This window comes from Gouania willdenowi, chromosome 6, assembly GCF_900634775.1.
Source record: "Gouania willdenowi chromosome 6, fGouWil2.1, whole genome shotgun sequence".
Taxonomy (NCBI): domain Eukaryota; kingdom Metazoa; phylum Chordata; class Actinopteri; order Blenniiformes; family Gobiesocidae; genus Gouania; species Gouania willdenowi.
In genome coordinates, this window is record NC_041049.1 from 48198501 (window position 1) to 48213567 (window position 15067).

At 42.3% G+C, this 15067-nt stretch overlaps 1 protein-coding gene across 6 annotated transcripts in view; it reads left to right on the top strand.

Annotated features, from left to right (window-relative positions):
* The window catches only part of brsk2a (BR serine/threonine kinase 2a), a 234185-nt gene that overhangs the window by 123531 nt on the left and 95587 nt on the right, over window positions 1-15067 (top strand). The gene's annotated exons all lie outside the window — the stretch shown is intronic.

Genomic DNA, 15067 nt, shown 5'->3' on the forward strand with positions numbered 1-15067 from the left:
ATTATTTTTGCCTGTAAATGATAAAGTACAAATTGCCACTTCAAATGAAACCTAATGAAGAAATCTTGGCTGAAAGTCGATGTCCTTGAAAGCATCACCAAAACCACAACACGTAGCAGGTACAAATTAGTCAAACAACTAAAGCTGAATTAAAAAAAAAAAAAAAGGATCACTTCAATTTGATTCAGAGTCGCCCAAATTCAATTTACTCTGACTGAGAGATGCATGTGTCCTGTTTATACAAACACTCACAAAAGGATCAGAGGTTTTAATATTTGCTTAATCTGATGAGATTGTTTAAAGATTATCATTTAATCAGTTTACTCACTCAATGAAAACATAGCTCTATTGATGCCACAGTTTTATTTTTATTACGTTGTCGTAGATTTTAGATTTAGTTATTCAGTTGGTCACCAGAATTAAGGTTTTTAATTTGTCCCATTGAAAGTACTTTTGTTTTCTTCTCTATATTGACCATTAATATAAAATTGGTCTTTGATTTAAGCTAATTTAAGATAATTGTAGATAGTCGATAAGCTTGTTAGCCTTAGAAATGTTTTCCTCCTGATTGTTGAATTACCTTGTGCATTAATTATTATTAATGCATGAATTATTAGCATCATTACACTATAGATGAGAAGCTTGACCTCCTTCCGTAGGATGATTACAGTTAGCCTTAGCATTAATGTCTGAAGTGTTTTGCTGCATAAGTACTTCAGACTTGTCTCAAGTTGTTCACTGGAAATCTCTCTCTCTCTCTCTCTCTCTCTCTCTCTCTCTCTCTCTCTCTCTCTCTCTGGTTTTTTTCTAATGCAGGAGGTCATTCTGTTGCTTACATTCTGACAGGAGTATTATTAGTTGTAGCAGAAGTGGTGGAAGAAGTTGATGTAACATGTGACAGCTTAGGTTAGCCTACATCTTGCTGCCCTGCAAAGGAAAATGGCAGCAAAAAAAAAAGCCAAATACTGACAGACTCTTAACAGGTTTGGGGCTTTTGCTGAAGCTGCAGTTCAGAGCCAATTACAGGGCTCCGCTGCGGTCAGAGTTCTCTCAACTAGTGGGGTCTTCTGTGTGTGTGTGTACGTGCCTGCGTGCAGTAACAAAAGTTAATCACTCACTTTTTCAGATGAATGCTGACTTCATGGTTTCCTATCTGGATTGCGAAACTGTGGCTTTGCTTTTCGACCAGATGCTGAAATTTGCATTTTAGCTTATGTGTGCACCTCATTTAGGATACATTATTATTTAAACAATAATGACAGAAATAAACATGTTAAGACTTAAAATCTGAGATTAAATAATAGTATGTTGGATTGCATGGTTAGTTGATTGATGGGGTGGCATGGAAGAACCAAGGAAAGGGTTTCAGTGTGTTTTTATTTGTAGTACATTCAGTGACGTGCCGTCAGGGTAGGCAAGGTAGGCAGTGCCTACCCAAGGGTGAATTGATATTTTGATTATTTAATTATAATTTTTATTTTTTTTTTAATTATAAATTATTTATTTTTCCATTTCCAATAGCCTACAGTACCTATAAGTTTGAAAGTGTCAAACTACTGTCAAATTACTAAACAGCGCTGTTTCCTGGAACAGCTGCAGTCTTTTTTTTTTTTTTTTTTCGCTCCGCTGTAAGGCAGAGGGAGGCCACGCCCCCTCCCAAAGGCATGTCGCTCTTCTGCTTCCGTTCTCATTGCGTGTGTTTACGTGTTTGCGCATGCGCGGTCAGGTCCCCAATGTGACATCAATTTACGCGTAAAGGCAGCGTAGAGAGCTGCCTTTGCATGTAACTGCGCTATGCTAAATGCTATACGTAAGTTCACAGCACATTAGTGAATAGATGACACGTGACTGCTGCTGCTACGTTCTTTAACTAGTGGGCGGGTGACAGCGCTAGAGATGATAGAGAAACTTTGTTTTGAGGAAAAACGACAGCTTTTGAAAGATGGAGACCAACACCTGAGTTACCAGAGCTTCAGCTAAGGTAAGGTCAGAACATGTTTCACACTTTTCACAGTGAATGGTACAAAAGGAAGGATTGGCTTTGTGGATGCTCCTCACTGAGGCTGTTCTAAGTTGTCATTTTCTCCGTGTTTCTGTGTTTCCAACACAAACAACAGATGTGCTGTCGTGTCATGAGATATATCTTGTTGGAGAGTATGGAGGCTATATTAAATAATTGTTTATGTTTCTTTAATGGTGTTTATGATGTGGATTTTGTTCGATGGCTAAACACTTGTTCATGTGGATCTTGTTGGGTTTTTTCTTTCTTATTATGAATTTTATATTTTGATAAGCGCATTGAGATGACTTTGTTGGAAATTGCTTCATACAAATAAAATTGATTTGAATTGAAATAACACTTGACAGCAGAAACATATGAAATTGTCATTGGTGGTCTCGATTTGCAACGTGCCTACCCAGCCGTAGTGGTCACGGCACGTCACTGAGTACATTGTAAGGCAAGGCAAATGTATTTGTATAGTGCATTTCATACACAAGGCAATTCAATGTGCTTTACATGATTTAAAAAGTGCAACAGAAAACATTTAACGGTTTAAAAATCAATAAGAACATTAAAATCAGCAGTAAAAACTTTAGGTTGTGAGTGTATGAGTAATATGAGTGAGATGTCTCACTATGGGATGCAACCTTTGTCTGCATTCCTCATTTATTTCAATCTGCCAATCCTGATTGGCCGGTGAAGCGCATCTATACGCTAAGGGGAGACCCTCATCCTATATCCTCAAAATAAGCACCTCTTATCCTTTTTTGAGCAAGAAGGGTTGTCTGGTGAGACATCTCTCTCATATTACTCATAGAACCGAGGTTATGTACATAACCTAAAGTTGTATTTCATAATATTTTGTGAGATGTCTCACTGTGGGATATGGAAACTCCCATAGTGCAGACATGCTTATCGAGCAGTACCAGCCTCCAGGACAGAAGTCTGATCACATCAGGACAGTAAAACCGCCCGTGCCACGCATGGGGCGAAAACGTCTAGCATGTAAAAATTGACAAACGTGAGGGGCAAGGTCCAACTCACCGCTGCACAGATGTCCTGAACAGACACCCCCCTGAACAAAGCCCAGGATGTGGCAAGACCCCGAGTTGAGTATGCATGCAGACCCGTAGGCTTCTGCAGACCCTGACACGAGTAAGCCAAAGCAAAAGCCTCCACCATCCAGTGTGACAGGCGTTGATTGTTCCTCCTGAGGCCCCTCGTCATATCCATATAAGTGCAGATCGCACAAACTGGACACATTCGGCCCCTGCAAATGTGAGGCAGAAAAGGTCAAAAGGTCAATGGGTGAACACGAGCCCACAACCTTCGGCACAAAGGCCAGGTTGGGTGTCAGAATGATCCTCGCATCACCTGGGAAAAGCTCAGAGCACGACGGATGAACTGCATGGGTGTCACTGACCCTCTGATCAGCGGGTGCTGACTGGCCGACTTATCCCCAAAGCCAACGTCACAGCCGGCGATCGCCGCCAAATACACTTTCACAGTGGAAAAGGCTTTGTTTTTGTCAATCAGACCCTGCAGAAATGACAAAATCACTCCCACCTGGCACTGAAAAGGGACGTGGTTCCTCTGGAGGCACAACCTCTCAAACAGCTTCCACCTAGAGTTATAAAGAGACCTAGTGGAGGGGGCGCGAGCACTCTGTATGGTGGAAATCACACACTGTGATAATCCCACGGCTGACAGATTGAGCCACTCAGGGGCCAAGCCCACAGCGCCAGACGGTCTGGGCGCAGTTGGAAAACTGTGCCCCTCCCCTGTGACAGCAGGTCCGTGCGCAGCGGGAACTGCCAGGGACGTGCACTCAGCAGCTGGTAAATATCCGCCAGCCAATGCATGGCCGGCCACAGTGGAGTCACCAGGATCAGTGTGTGTCCGCAGTCCCTCACCCTAGACAGGGTGGAGAGAATCAGAGCCAACAGGGGGAAACGCGTAAAGAAGCACGCATGGCCAAATTTGTGCTAGTCCGTCTACGCCAAGGGGAGCCTCCGTGCTGCACAGGGAGAAGAACATTGCACACTGTGCGTTTTCTTCCCCTGCAAACAGGTCCACCTCTGCCCGTGGGTAATGGGCCCACAGCTGCCGCACAACCTCTGGGTGCAGCATCCATTCCCCGTAAAGCGGTGCGCCCCTGGATAACAGGTCGGCGCTCACGTTCATGATCCTTGGGACATGAGTTGCCTACAGCGAGAGAAGACCAACACTCCGCAGGATCAGTCTGCGTGCCCCTGACAACCCGCCCTGACTGTTGATGTACACCACCACCGTGGTATTGTCAGTCCTCACCAGGACATGATGTCCCCTGAGAGATGGAAGGAAGTGGATCAGCGAGAGGAACACCGCCGACAGTTCCAAGTAATTTATGTGAGCTCGCTGGAGGACCGCATTTTAAGGACCCCTCACAGCCCTGCCCTCGTGGGCCCCACCCCAGCCTGTCAAGCTGGCGTCCGTGGAGACCACCTTCTTGGACATAACGATACCCATAGACACCCAGTCCTTCAAGAAGCTCGGGGCACGCCAGTGGTGCAGGGTGCGCCGCACTCCGGCGTAACCAAAACGCCCTCCTTGTGCCATGACGCACAGGATTGAGCCCATATGAGGCCATCCACAGTTGAAAATCCCTCATGTGAAGGCGACCAAGGCAGATCACGCGGATGGCCGAAGCCATCAACCCGAGTAAACAAAGACACAGTCTGAACTAAAAAGACGTGCCCGCCCAAAACAACCTGAGACATGCCCCGAACGTCTTCACCCGCTCCGGTGAAAGACGCGCGGTGAACGGTACTGAGCACAGGGACAGACCCAGGAAAATTATTTACTGTATCGGGGACAACAAGCTCTTTTCCGCATTCACCACAAATCCCAGATTTGGCAGGTGATCCAGCAGAATGCATGTGTGCGCCCTGGCCTCCACTTCTGATTGTGCCAAAAGCAGCCAATCGTCCAGCTACGTAACCAGGCAAATGCCACGCCTCCTCAGCGGAGCAATCGCAGCATCCGTGCAGCGCACAAACATCCTCAAGCTCAAAGAGAGGTTGAATTGGAGGTACTCGTAACACACCCCTCAGAAAGCCAACCGGAGGTACTTTCTGTGAGGCGGATATATTTGAACGTGAAAATACGTGTCTTTGAGATCGACAGATGTGAACCAATCACCCTGTCACATTAGACGCAGTAGGGAGGAATGTGCGAGCATCTTGAATGTGTATTTCCTGAGGCACTTGTTCAGGGCCCGTAGTTCCAAGATGGGACGGATCCCGGATCCCCCTCGTTTGGGGACCAGAAAGTACCTGGAGTAGAACTCCTCCTGAGACCGAGCGGGAGGGACCACCAAAATTGCTCTCTTGCGCAGCAGGGATGTGATCTCTTTTTGTAACACACAAGCTGATTCTCCGTGGGCCCGAGAGTGAATCACGCCGACAAAATGGGAAGGGACAGATGCCAACTGCAGCCTGTAACCCCTCAATATTGTCCGTAACACCCGAACCGTACGCCACCAGAGGGCCCCCCCACAGCACGGACCCGGTCTGTTTTGCAATGCTGTAACTTACAGAGTTCCATGTTCTGGTTATGGCATCATGGTTACGTGCAGCTTTGTCTGCCAATGTGTCTTTGTGTACATGTGTTCTGAGTGTTGATTGGCTGGGAGGCTGGGGAAAAGGTGGGCGTAAGCGGGGAAAAGAGTGAACAATCCTGTTACCACGGTAGTGTGAGTGTATGATGGTGTAAGACGGTTCTTTGTGTGTTTGGTTGTTTATTTTTGGCATGTTACTACGACCTCCATTAAAGCCTGTAAAACAGTTATAATGGCTCGAGTCACGTCATTACAATATCTTTTGGGCAAAGCTGCTACTAATCTACCAGCAGCAATACGTTCAATAAAATAATAATTTAGGGCCTACAATTTAAGTTAATGGGTCAGGCTCAGGTTGGGTCGGGCTTTATGCCCGCGGGCCCGGGTCTGGTCGGGCTGGATTTTTTTGGCCCGATCTAACCTCTAGTTTCCTATGATCTCTGTACCTCTACTATCTGACCTGTGTCCATAGATCTGAGAGACTTGACTAACATCTCACTGATGTATTCTTGACCCAAACCAATTCATAGTGTAAAGACTGGACTAATGTGGTCTGACCTCTTTGTTCTGGTTACGACCCGAGCTGCAGGGTTCTGAACCAGCTTTAGCTGTTTGATGCTTTTTGGGGGGATTGTATGCATATTTATATAATATTTGTGTTCCCATTAAATTGTCCATCTTTACCAAATAACAGCTGAAAAAACATCCTCTCCAAAACTTTTGCTGTCATGGAATAAGTGTGTTTCTTTTAGTTTTTTTTTGAATGCAGCTGCTCCTTTCCAATATTCCCATTTTATTGCACTCCATAGTCACTTCCATCTGTTCTTCGACTTGCCTGTCAGACTGTCAGAGGGATACGCACTCCTGCAAGGCTCAGGCAGGAAAATGTCACCTTTTAATATGCTAATGTCTCTGGTCCCCATGGTGCTATTAGGAAAGAATTTGACTTTCCTGGACAGGTGTAGAAGTGCGGTGTGTGACTGCACGAGAACACACACACACACACACACAAACCTGCTGATAGCACGTGTGTTACAGGGTTTCATGCTAAAGCTAATTGGGCCACAAGCACGCATGCAAAAGTGTTCAAAACCATGTCTGTGAAAGTGTCACAGCTATACATCTATACGCCGTTTTTGTGTATGTGTACGAGCACATTCTCCCTGACCCATGTCATTGCTCTCCGTCTGCTCTCCTCCAGACACGCCTTGGGAGTCAGAGGTCTGTGGAGATGACGAGACGGGTGGAATTAATTTCCCCTCGGATTCTCGTGCAGAGAACTCAATGTGTTGAACTTTACATAACTAATGTTGAACTCTTTAGTCTGTCATCCTGCTGGCTCTGACATTGTAAACTAAGTAGATATTGAGTTGTCTCCGCTAACACAATCATCTGTGAACTTTTTTGGGAGGGGGGAAATCCACACCAAATACAAACATGTGTTGCTCTGTGTTTTATTCAGTTCCAAGCAGAATGAGTACATAGTTTTTGTAGATATTGGCAGCATGCCTACTGTATTTGTTTTGTGGCCCAATGTTTCTTTATCTGTAATGATTCTTTCTTGCTCTTTTTCCCTCTCTACACTCTGTTTTTTCTCTCCCACTCTCTGTGTTTTGTTGCCAGTGAGCCGTGAGGTTGAGAGATAGTGAATGGGAGGTATGGTCAAAGAACAGGACTCAGGAGAGTAATGGCGTGTTTCCACTGGTGGTATCGACTCTACTCTCTTTTTGCATGTTTCAACTGGGGAAAAAATACCTGTACATTTCTTAGTACCTCCTTCGTAGCCGTTCCAAAAAAATTCACCCGGGTAGGAAAATGTGATGTAGGCACAAAGCCGACAGTTGCGTCAACACACGCAGAGAGAAGGAGAATCTGGCCACCATTGTTATTTTTGTTTGCAAAACTTGTGAGGATGGCAGCAAGAAAGTTCACTCCATGGAGTCTGAATAAGGTTCAAACTTTCCTCACGTTGCTTGGAGATGGCCGCATTCAGAACGAGCTTGATGGCTGTATTTGTAACAAGCGAGTGTACCAGCAGCTTTTTGAGCAAATGCATGATCATGGCCTCTCTGCAGTGCCGGGAGAAGTATGAAAAACTCGAGCGACTATTGCTTCATTAAAGACCACAACGGTCGGACTGGAGCAAGCCGCAAGAAGTGGAAGTGGTTCGACCACATGGATACTATTTATGGCCACAGACCTGCAAACATAGGCGGGGAAGGCGGCGTGGAATCAGCTGTTGATCTGTTGAACGCCATGGTGGACGACGGTGAGTACAAAACGAGTCCTCTTTTCTTTCTTTATTTGCTGGCTTTTATAAAAGCACACGTACAATATAACAAAGCCAAAACACGAAAGATGAATTTAGCGCTTTTGTGCTGTGCGCCATTGTTGTAGAGTTTTAGCAGTGAGAGGATCACAAGACAAAAGGATCACCAGTAGATTCATTACACTATCTCAGATTTCTTTAATCACATATCGTGCATGTTTGACGTAATATCCATTTTTTGTTTTGATTTATTAATATATTAATAAAGTTTCAATTCACCAGTTCATCAGTAATGTGACTTTTATTGCTCCTTTTTTATCCAGTAGTAAATGTCCGTCTGTGTCGCCACTGTGTGGTCAGAAGAATATCCAAATATCACACAAACGGAACAAGATTTCATTTTAAAACAGAAAAACGCTGCTAATGTGGTTTTTGATTTTTCTGTCTTTCTGTTTTGGTTTTGAGTCAGTAAAAGAAAAACAAAAAACACACCGTTTATTTGTTATTTTGAAAATAACCAAAGGACAAAGGCTACACGGATTTCTCATAAGCTATTTGGCAATTAAATGTATTCAGATTTATTTTCTAAGGTGATTTCACACAAGTGAGGATACCAACGAGTCAACACCATCACCACAGTCCAATTGCCCAGCAATGCCCCCATGTGCTTCACCATCACCTTCAGTGTGTGGCACACCCAGACGTAGGTGCAGCCCTTTCCATTGTAGACTGTTACTGGCAATACCACTCGTACCAGAGATATGTTTATTGAAAGTAATCCAAGTCCAAATTGTGTGTTTTAGTAAACTTTTTTGTCTTGTAGTCAACAGCAAAAGAGACGATGATCTCATTGCGTTGATGCGCCAGATGCACACATCTGATGTGGAGCAGCAGGAGCTGAATCGTGCACAGCGTGAGCTAAATCATGTCGGGCGTGAGCTGGATCGTTCACAGCGGGAGAGGCTGTGCAAGCAGGTGCTCCATAATGTTGCTCTGTGCAGGGAACAAGAGGCAGCCCTGCGGAGAGAGGAGATGGCCGCCACGGTAGACTTTAACCAGACCTTCCTCAGGACATTGGGCCAGCTCGTGCAGGTGTTTGGTTGACGTGGCCCACAACCTCCAACAGCCGACTGAGCATTTTGGCTTTTAACTGTTTTTATAAATATTTGTAAATAGTTTTAAATTGTTTGGTGTTTATACTACCTAGGTGTGTTTGCATGTGTATATTTAACTTTTTGTACATTTGTATATTCATAACTATTTGCTATGTTAAAAATATTTTAAAGTATTTGTGTTTGAAAAACTTTTGTACAATTATTTTTCAAAGACTAATCTTCATGCATTGTATGTATTTTAAACTACTCTGGTTCAAAAATACTAAATAGTAGGAAAATGCTGATAGTTTTAATATTTTTCTATAGAATTACACTTGAGACAGTGACTCTCCAGGCTCTGCTGCTGCTGATTCTGCATCCCGCCTCCTGTCATAAACCTCGCCATGATTTTCACACAGGTTATGAAGAGCACAGCAAGTCAGCACCACACTTTTTACCAGTTTGAGGTCACAGTCATTTCTTTTCATGAGGCAACGCCACTTTCCCTTCAGTCGACCAAAGGCATTTTCAACCACTACCCGGACTCTACTGATTTTCTTATTGTACACCTGCTGTTCTACAGTGAAGCGCCCAGTGTCAGAGAATGGTTTTAACAACAATTTCTGCAAAGGGTAGGCAGAATCGCCAAGAATGTAGTATCCCACATTCACCCCACCAATGTTCCTGTAGGAAGTTGGAAATAGATTGCCCTGACTTGCCAACTCGCACAGTCTCAAAACCTGAACATCGTGCAAGCTCCCAGGCTGTCCTGCAAAAACATTCCAAAAAAGCCCCCTCCCATCTACCACACCTTGAAGAATGATGGAATGCCACTCTTTAAGATTAAAGTAATCACAGTGGTACTCTTGTAGTGCCAGGGTTGTATGTGTGATCCATCAATAGCGCCAACACACTGTGGGACCCTACCTCTTCTCGTTATAGGCAGCCAATTTCTAAACTTCTCCAGGCCTGGTAAACGTGTCTGTTCTGGTACCAGGTATGTCTCTGCAACACCACAGAAACCTTGAACACGACGACACACAGTGGCTCTGCTCCCCCCAAAACGGTGGCCGACAGTTCTGTATTCAGAGCCGATCACAAGCTTCCACAGTGCAATGGCCACTCTCTTTTTTTGAGGCACACTGCTGTGGAAGTTGGTGTCCAACTCCTCCATCGCTGGCCACATCTTGTTGCACAGATACTGAAATGTTTTCTCCGACATCCTGAAGTTCTTCACCCACTGTGCAGTTATTAAGCCAGGAACAATGATGTGCCATCATTCAGGAGATCGGTTAACTGCCCAAAATGATGGTCTGCGTCGGCGACTCAGCAAATAGAAAATCTAAATAACACAAATATGTAGCATTCAGATTTTTATATGAAACAATTGTATGTGATCTACTGTAAAGCTAATATACATTACCGTATAAGGTAAATTTTATATATATATATAAACGGTTAATTTAAAATAATTGAATTAATCTCAGAATCCAAAACCGGATTTTTAAAACTTTTTATTGTTTTACTATACTATGCAATAATAAGACATTTTGTGTTTTTCTGTTTAAAATAAAATTTTCTATTTGTGTGATATTTGGATATTTAAGGGAAACTATGGATGGAAATGTAAAAAAAATAACAGTGATTAAAGATATATGTATATTATAAAAAAGACTGACTTTACAGACAAAAAAGGAGCAACGCGTAAGTCACATTACTGATGAACTGGTGAATTAAAAATGTTATCGATACATAAATAATAAAAAAAGGATGTTATGTAAAACATGAATGTGTGTGATTAAAGGAACTAGAGGTGATGTAATGATTCTACTGGTGCTCCATGTTTTCTTGTGATCAACTTTTGTGTGTTGACGGCTGCTGTTAGTGGCTAGCGGTATTAATAACTCTTTACCTAAACGTCATCGACACACAAAATTACGCCTCTAAAGAATGTTAGTTATGAGGTTGGCTTCCCCTCCGGCGTTGTCTTTTTAACACGGTTGATTCCTCATCACCGTCCGTCTTCTCCAACAGGAGCTCCCAAACTCTCCTATTTGCCTCAGCAGTGTTTCTTGTCGCTGTCTCTAACCTTCTCTGATATATTTCCTTTATTATTTTTGTGCCAAGCAGCCACACTCCAAGAAGTAAAAACATCCTACATTGTCCGTTCCTGTCAGCTTGTGGGCGTGTGTTTGTGTGTGTGGGTCTCGTCGCACGGAAAATTACGTCATGGCAGTTTCGGGCATTGCTCAATGGAAATGCCCCACAAAAGCAGTATTGGGTCCTGATTGTGAGTAGAGCTGAGCTGAGGAGAGCTGATACCGCCAGTGGAAACGAGTCATAAGATGGACATGCAGTGAGAAACCCTACTGAGGAAAGATAACACAAATGTCTCAGTGTGGACTCCATATCTCTACACAAATTTTTGTCAGATGTGAGTGTTTCCTTTTTTTCATCGATTACACTGACTTTGACACAAATTACACTAAAATCACTGCTACACATGGTACACATTGCAACAAAAACTTTTCTAAATAATGAAATTTATATTTTCAATTGCACCATATTCCTTTATCCTATAACAACATTTTTATTAGTATTGGAAGTGTTAAAGGCAGGGTAGGTAATTTTCGAAAGCTGGTATGATTTTGGAAGTAGCTCTGCCTTTACCCACCCCATGCTCCCTCTAAAGTCACGTCCCTCACTCACATGCATGCGCGTCGGTGCTCCAATAGCGGACCTAAGCTCATCGCTTGTATTGTGTAGAAACTACGTCATCTCATTCAGCGATAAGTAAACACTAAACTTTATCATTATATATGTTAAAAAACGTGACTAAAAACTCAGTTTTAACTCAGTCATCTGTGACGCGCTTTGAGTGTGGGCCTGTGCACGCAAGGGGTCGAGAACGAGCAGGGAGACAGTGAGACGTGATTGGTTCAAAAAAAGAAGTGTTTTTTCTTTGGTCGAAATTTTTACAGGTTTACAGCTGCTACAGATGACAGATTTTCTCCGTTCCTTTTTCAGAGCACGTTATTTCTGTTAGGACATAACAAAAATTTCAACCAAAAACTTAAAAAGGGTATCTAGAGAAAGTTACCTACCCTACCTTTAAATTTGACAACAAAATACAAATTATCATTCATTTAGTTATTTAATAAAACTATACAGTATTAAGTTAAGTTCATATTTGTTTTGGTTAAGTTTCTCTTCTCATTCATTCTTTAACACAGATATGATTTTGTATTGGCTCATTCAACCTTGTCCAGCCTCTTTAAACCAATTTGCTCCAACTCAAAATGATCCACTTATTTGACAAAATTAGTTCTCATTAAGTCTCGTTATAAAAATATATTTTGGCTGTTTTATTACCTCCGCCAAGAACGTTATATTTTCTGTCTATTTTATTAATTTGTCTGTTAGCAGGATTACATCAAAAGTACTTAACAGATCCTGACAACATTTTATCCAAAGATAGATCTTACACAATGGAAGATTGCATTTTGAGGGGATCCAGATTGATAAACTGATTCTGAATCAGTTTAAAAAAAAAAAAAAAAAAAAAACCTCATCATTGGCAATATTTAAAAAATGAATATCTGTGATCAGTTATGACAGGTTTGTTCCTGCCTTATCCTACCGTGTTTCATCCAGATTGCACATTCCATCGCTATTTTTTCATTAAAGATATGGGTTGCCCTTACATTTGGACCTACTGTATTGTTACTGTATGAACTCATTCAATGCCAGCCATTTTCAGAACGGCTACCACCCTCACTGCCAGCCATTTTAGAGTATTTTGACTCATGTTTAAAGACCCACAGAATATTTTGTACTATGACAATCTGAAATCTGATTCTGAAAATCAGACTTTCTACATTAATCAGAAAAAAAAAAAAACATTTGTTTCTAGCTTGTTTCATTCTTCCGGAATCAGCAGTTGAATAGAGGCAAGTTTCACACAACTTGCAAGTTTCTGACAAAAAGCTGAGAAAACAAAGTTTTTTTCTGAAAAAAATCTGTCAGTGACTTTGAGGCAATTTTTTTAGTGACACCTCAACATTGGTTTCCTTTTATAAAACAAGACTGAGACCGGGCTTTTGATGGCAAAATTATTATTTTGCTATCTGGGTCAGAGTTGAATGGATTTCTTACTGTATTTTGGAATTCTTCCAAGTCTCTCCCCCCGTACGTCTCCACGCACACAACGTTCTCCTCCTCATCCCGGACATGCAGAGTATCACCGCTGGCCCCAGTTTGTTGATTATTTTTTCTCCCAACAGTCCACTTAGTTCCACACATGCTGTGGTCAAGGGTGCGCTGCTGTGAGCTTCTGGGTGCTTCACCATCAACTCATGTAGCACCATCTGCTGTCTTGTAAACTCCTTTCCTCTTCTCAAACCTCTGCCCATCATGGCTAATCTCGCATCCAAAGGTGCGCTACTGCCACCTACATGGCACCAGTTGGTCACTACATCATAGTACAAGCCTGATATTCACGAGAGAACTCCGTCACACTTTTTCCGAGCAACCCCCTTCAAAAAACACAAATGACGTATTTTTACGTCAATGGCAGTGAGTGAGTTAATGGGGAAACATTTCTTCCAAGCTTTTAAAGAAATATGTTATGGTAGAGAGGAGATTTGGCGCTTGATGAAGGTTTGCTTTCTCTTGTGTGCTCTTGTTTTATTTTAGCTAAATTGAAATTTCTTGCATTTCATGTATAAACGTTATTTGCCTTAGGTCTTAGACTAGTTTAATATCAGTTATGGAAAGGGCACTGGCAACACAAATTTAAAATAAAATGGAAAACAAAATGCATAGCCTATAATTAGATATGATTCCGTGTGGGTAATTGGCTCCCTTTATTTAGAATGCACGTCTTGTCATAAACCACTATAGTGAGAAACTAGATTTAGATGAGTGCATTAACACCAGCACTGTATGAATTTCCTTTGCCAAGCTTCCCCTGAGAGCCGTGGATGTTCATTGCCTTCATTACCCTTCATTAAATTACCTACCACATTTAAAACCATAACTTCTTTAATCTGCAGCCTTTTTTTCTCAGGGTGAGTTAAGTTGTTACTGCCAACACCAACAATCAGCATCTTTAGCATGCAGTTGGTGGTTTGTGCTGTTGATGCCTACTCTGTCTCTTTTTCCCTCTGAGCCAGTGAGCCGGTGGTGGCTGCTGCTGTTGGGATAAGGACAGCTAATTAGCCAGAGTGACTCTCTCTCCTCCTGAAGCAGCACTACTTCAAAGTCACTTGACTGTCCTCAAGCCTACAGAGAGAAAGGAAGAGAGGGAGAGGAAAGATGAAGTGCAGGATGAAGGGGGAAGTGAAGGGAGGGAGGAGTGCGTTCTGGTGGGGAGGTTGGGAAGGATCATGTTCCTAAAGTTTGTACACTATAAAACATGCCTTGTGAAGTAAATATCCTTACTTAGCTGTGCAGTTTTCTCTCCTTCAGGCAAGTAAGGGTGTTTGTGGTTTGCTGGTGCCTCTGTCTTCTTTATTTAAGTCCCAAAATGTCTAATGGAAAAACTGGTGGGAAAGTTTGGCGAGGTTTAATTGTCTCCTGAAGAAAAATAACCAAAATAAGTACACAGAACTGTACAGTGAAACGAGGCAGAAGGACCTCAGTCAGGGTGGCCAACAGGAAAGAAAGGAGCGTTTGATATGAAAGCTACTTGGGACAATAATTATTGTATGTGTTTTATTTTTTTTTAAACATAGGCCTCATATTAATAAATCAGAGATCATTTGCTTAAAATAAGATTTAAATTGCCAATAAGAAATTTGTTTTGATCTCCATTGTAAATATTTTTACTTCATTCTTACAGTGATTTCTTGTGTTTGCCCTAAATAACTCTGACAAAGTGACTTTCCAACACATTTCTGGTGTTTTCACAAACTGAAAGTTGTGGCAAAACAATGGTGGTGGTTTATTTTGGGGTTTACACCTGTCAGCATAGAACTTTTAATGCTGGTGTTTTCGCTGACCTGGACAAGAGTCAATTTCTTTCTTCATCACCTCAGACAGATGGCTAGATTTATTAATGTAAACAATAATCGTGATAAATGTAAAGCTACATGCACAATCGT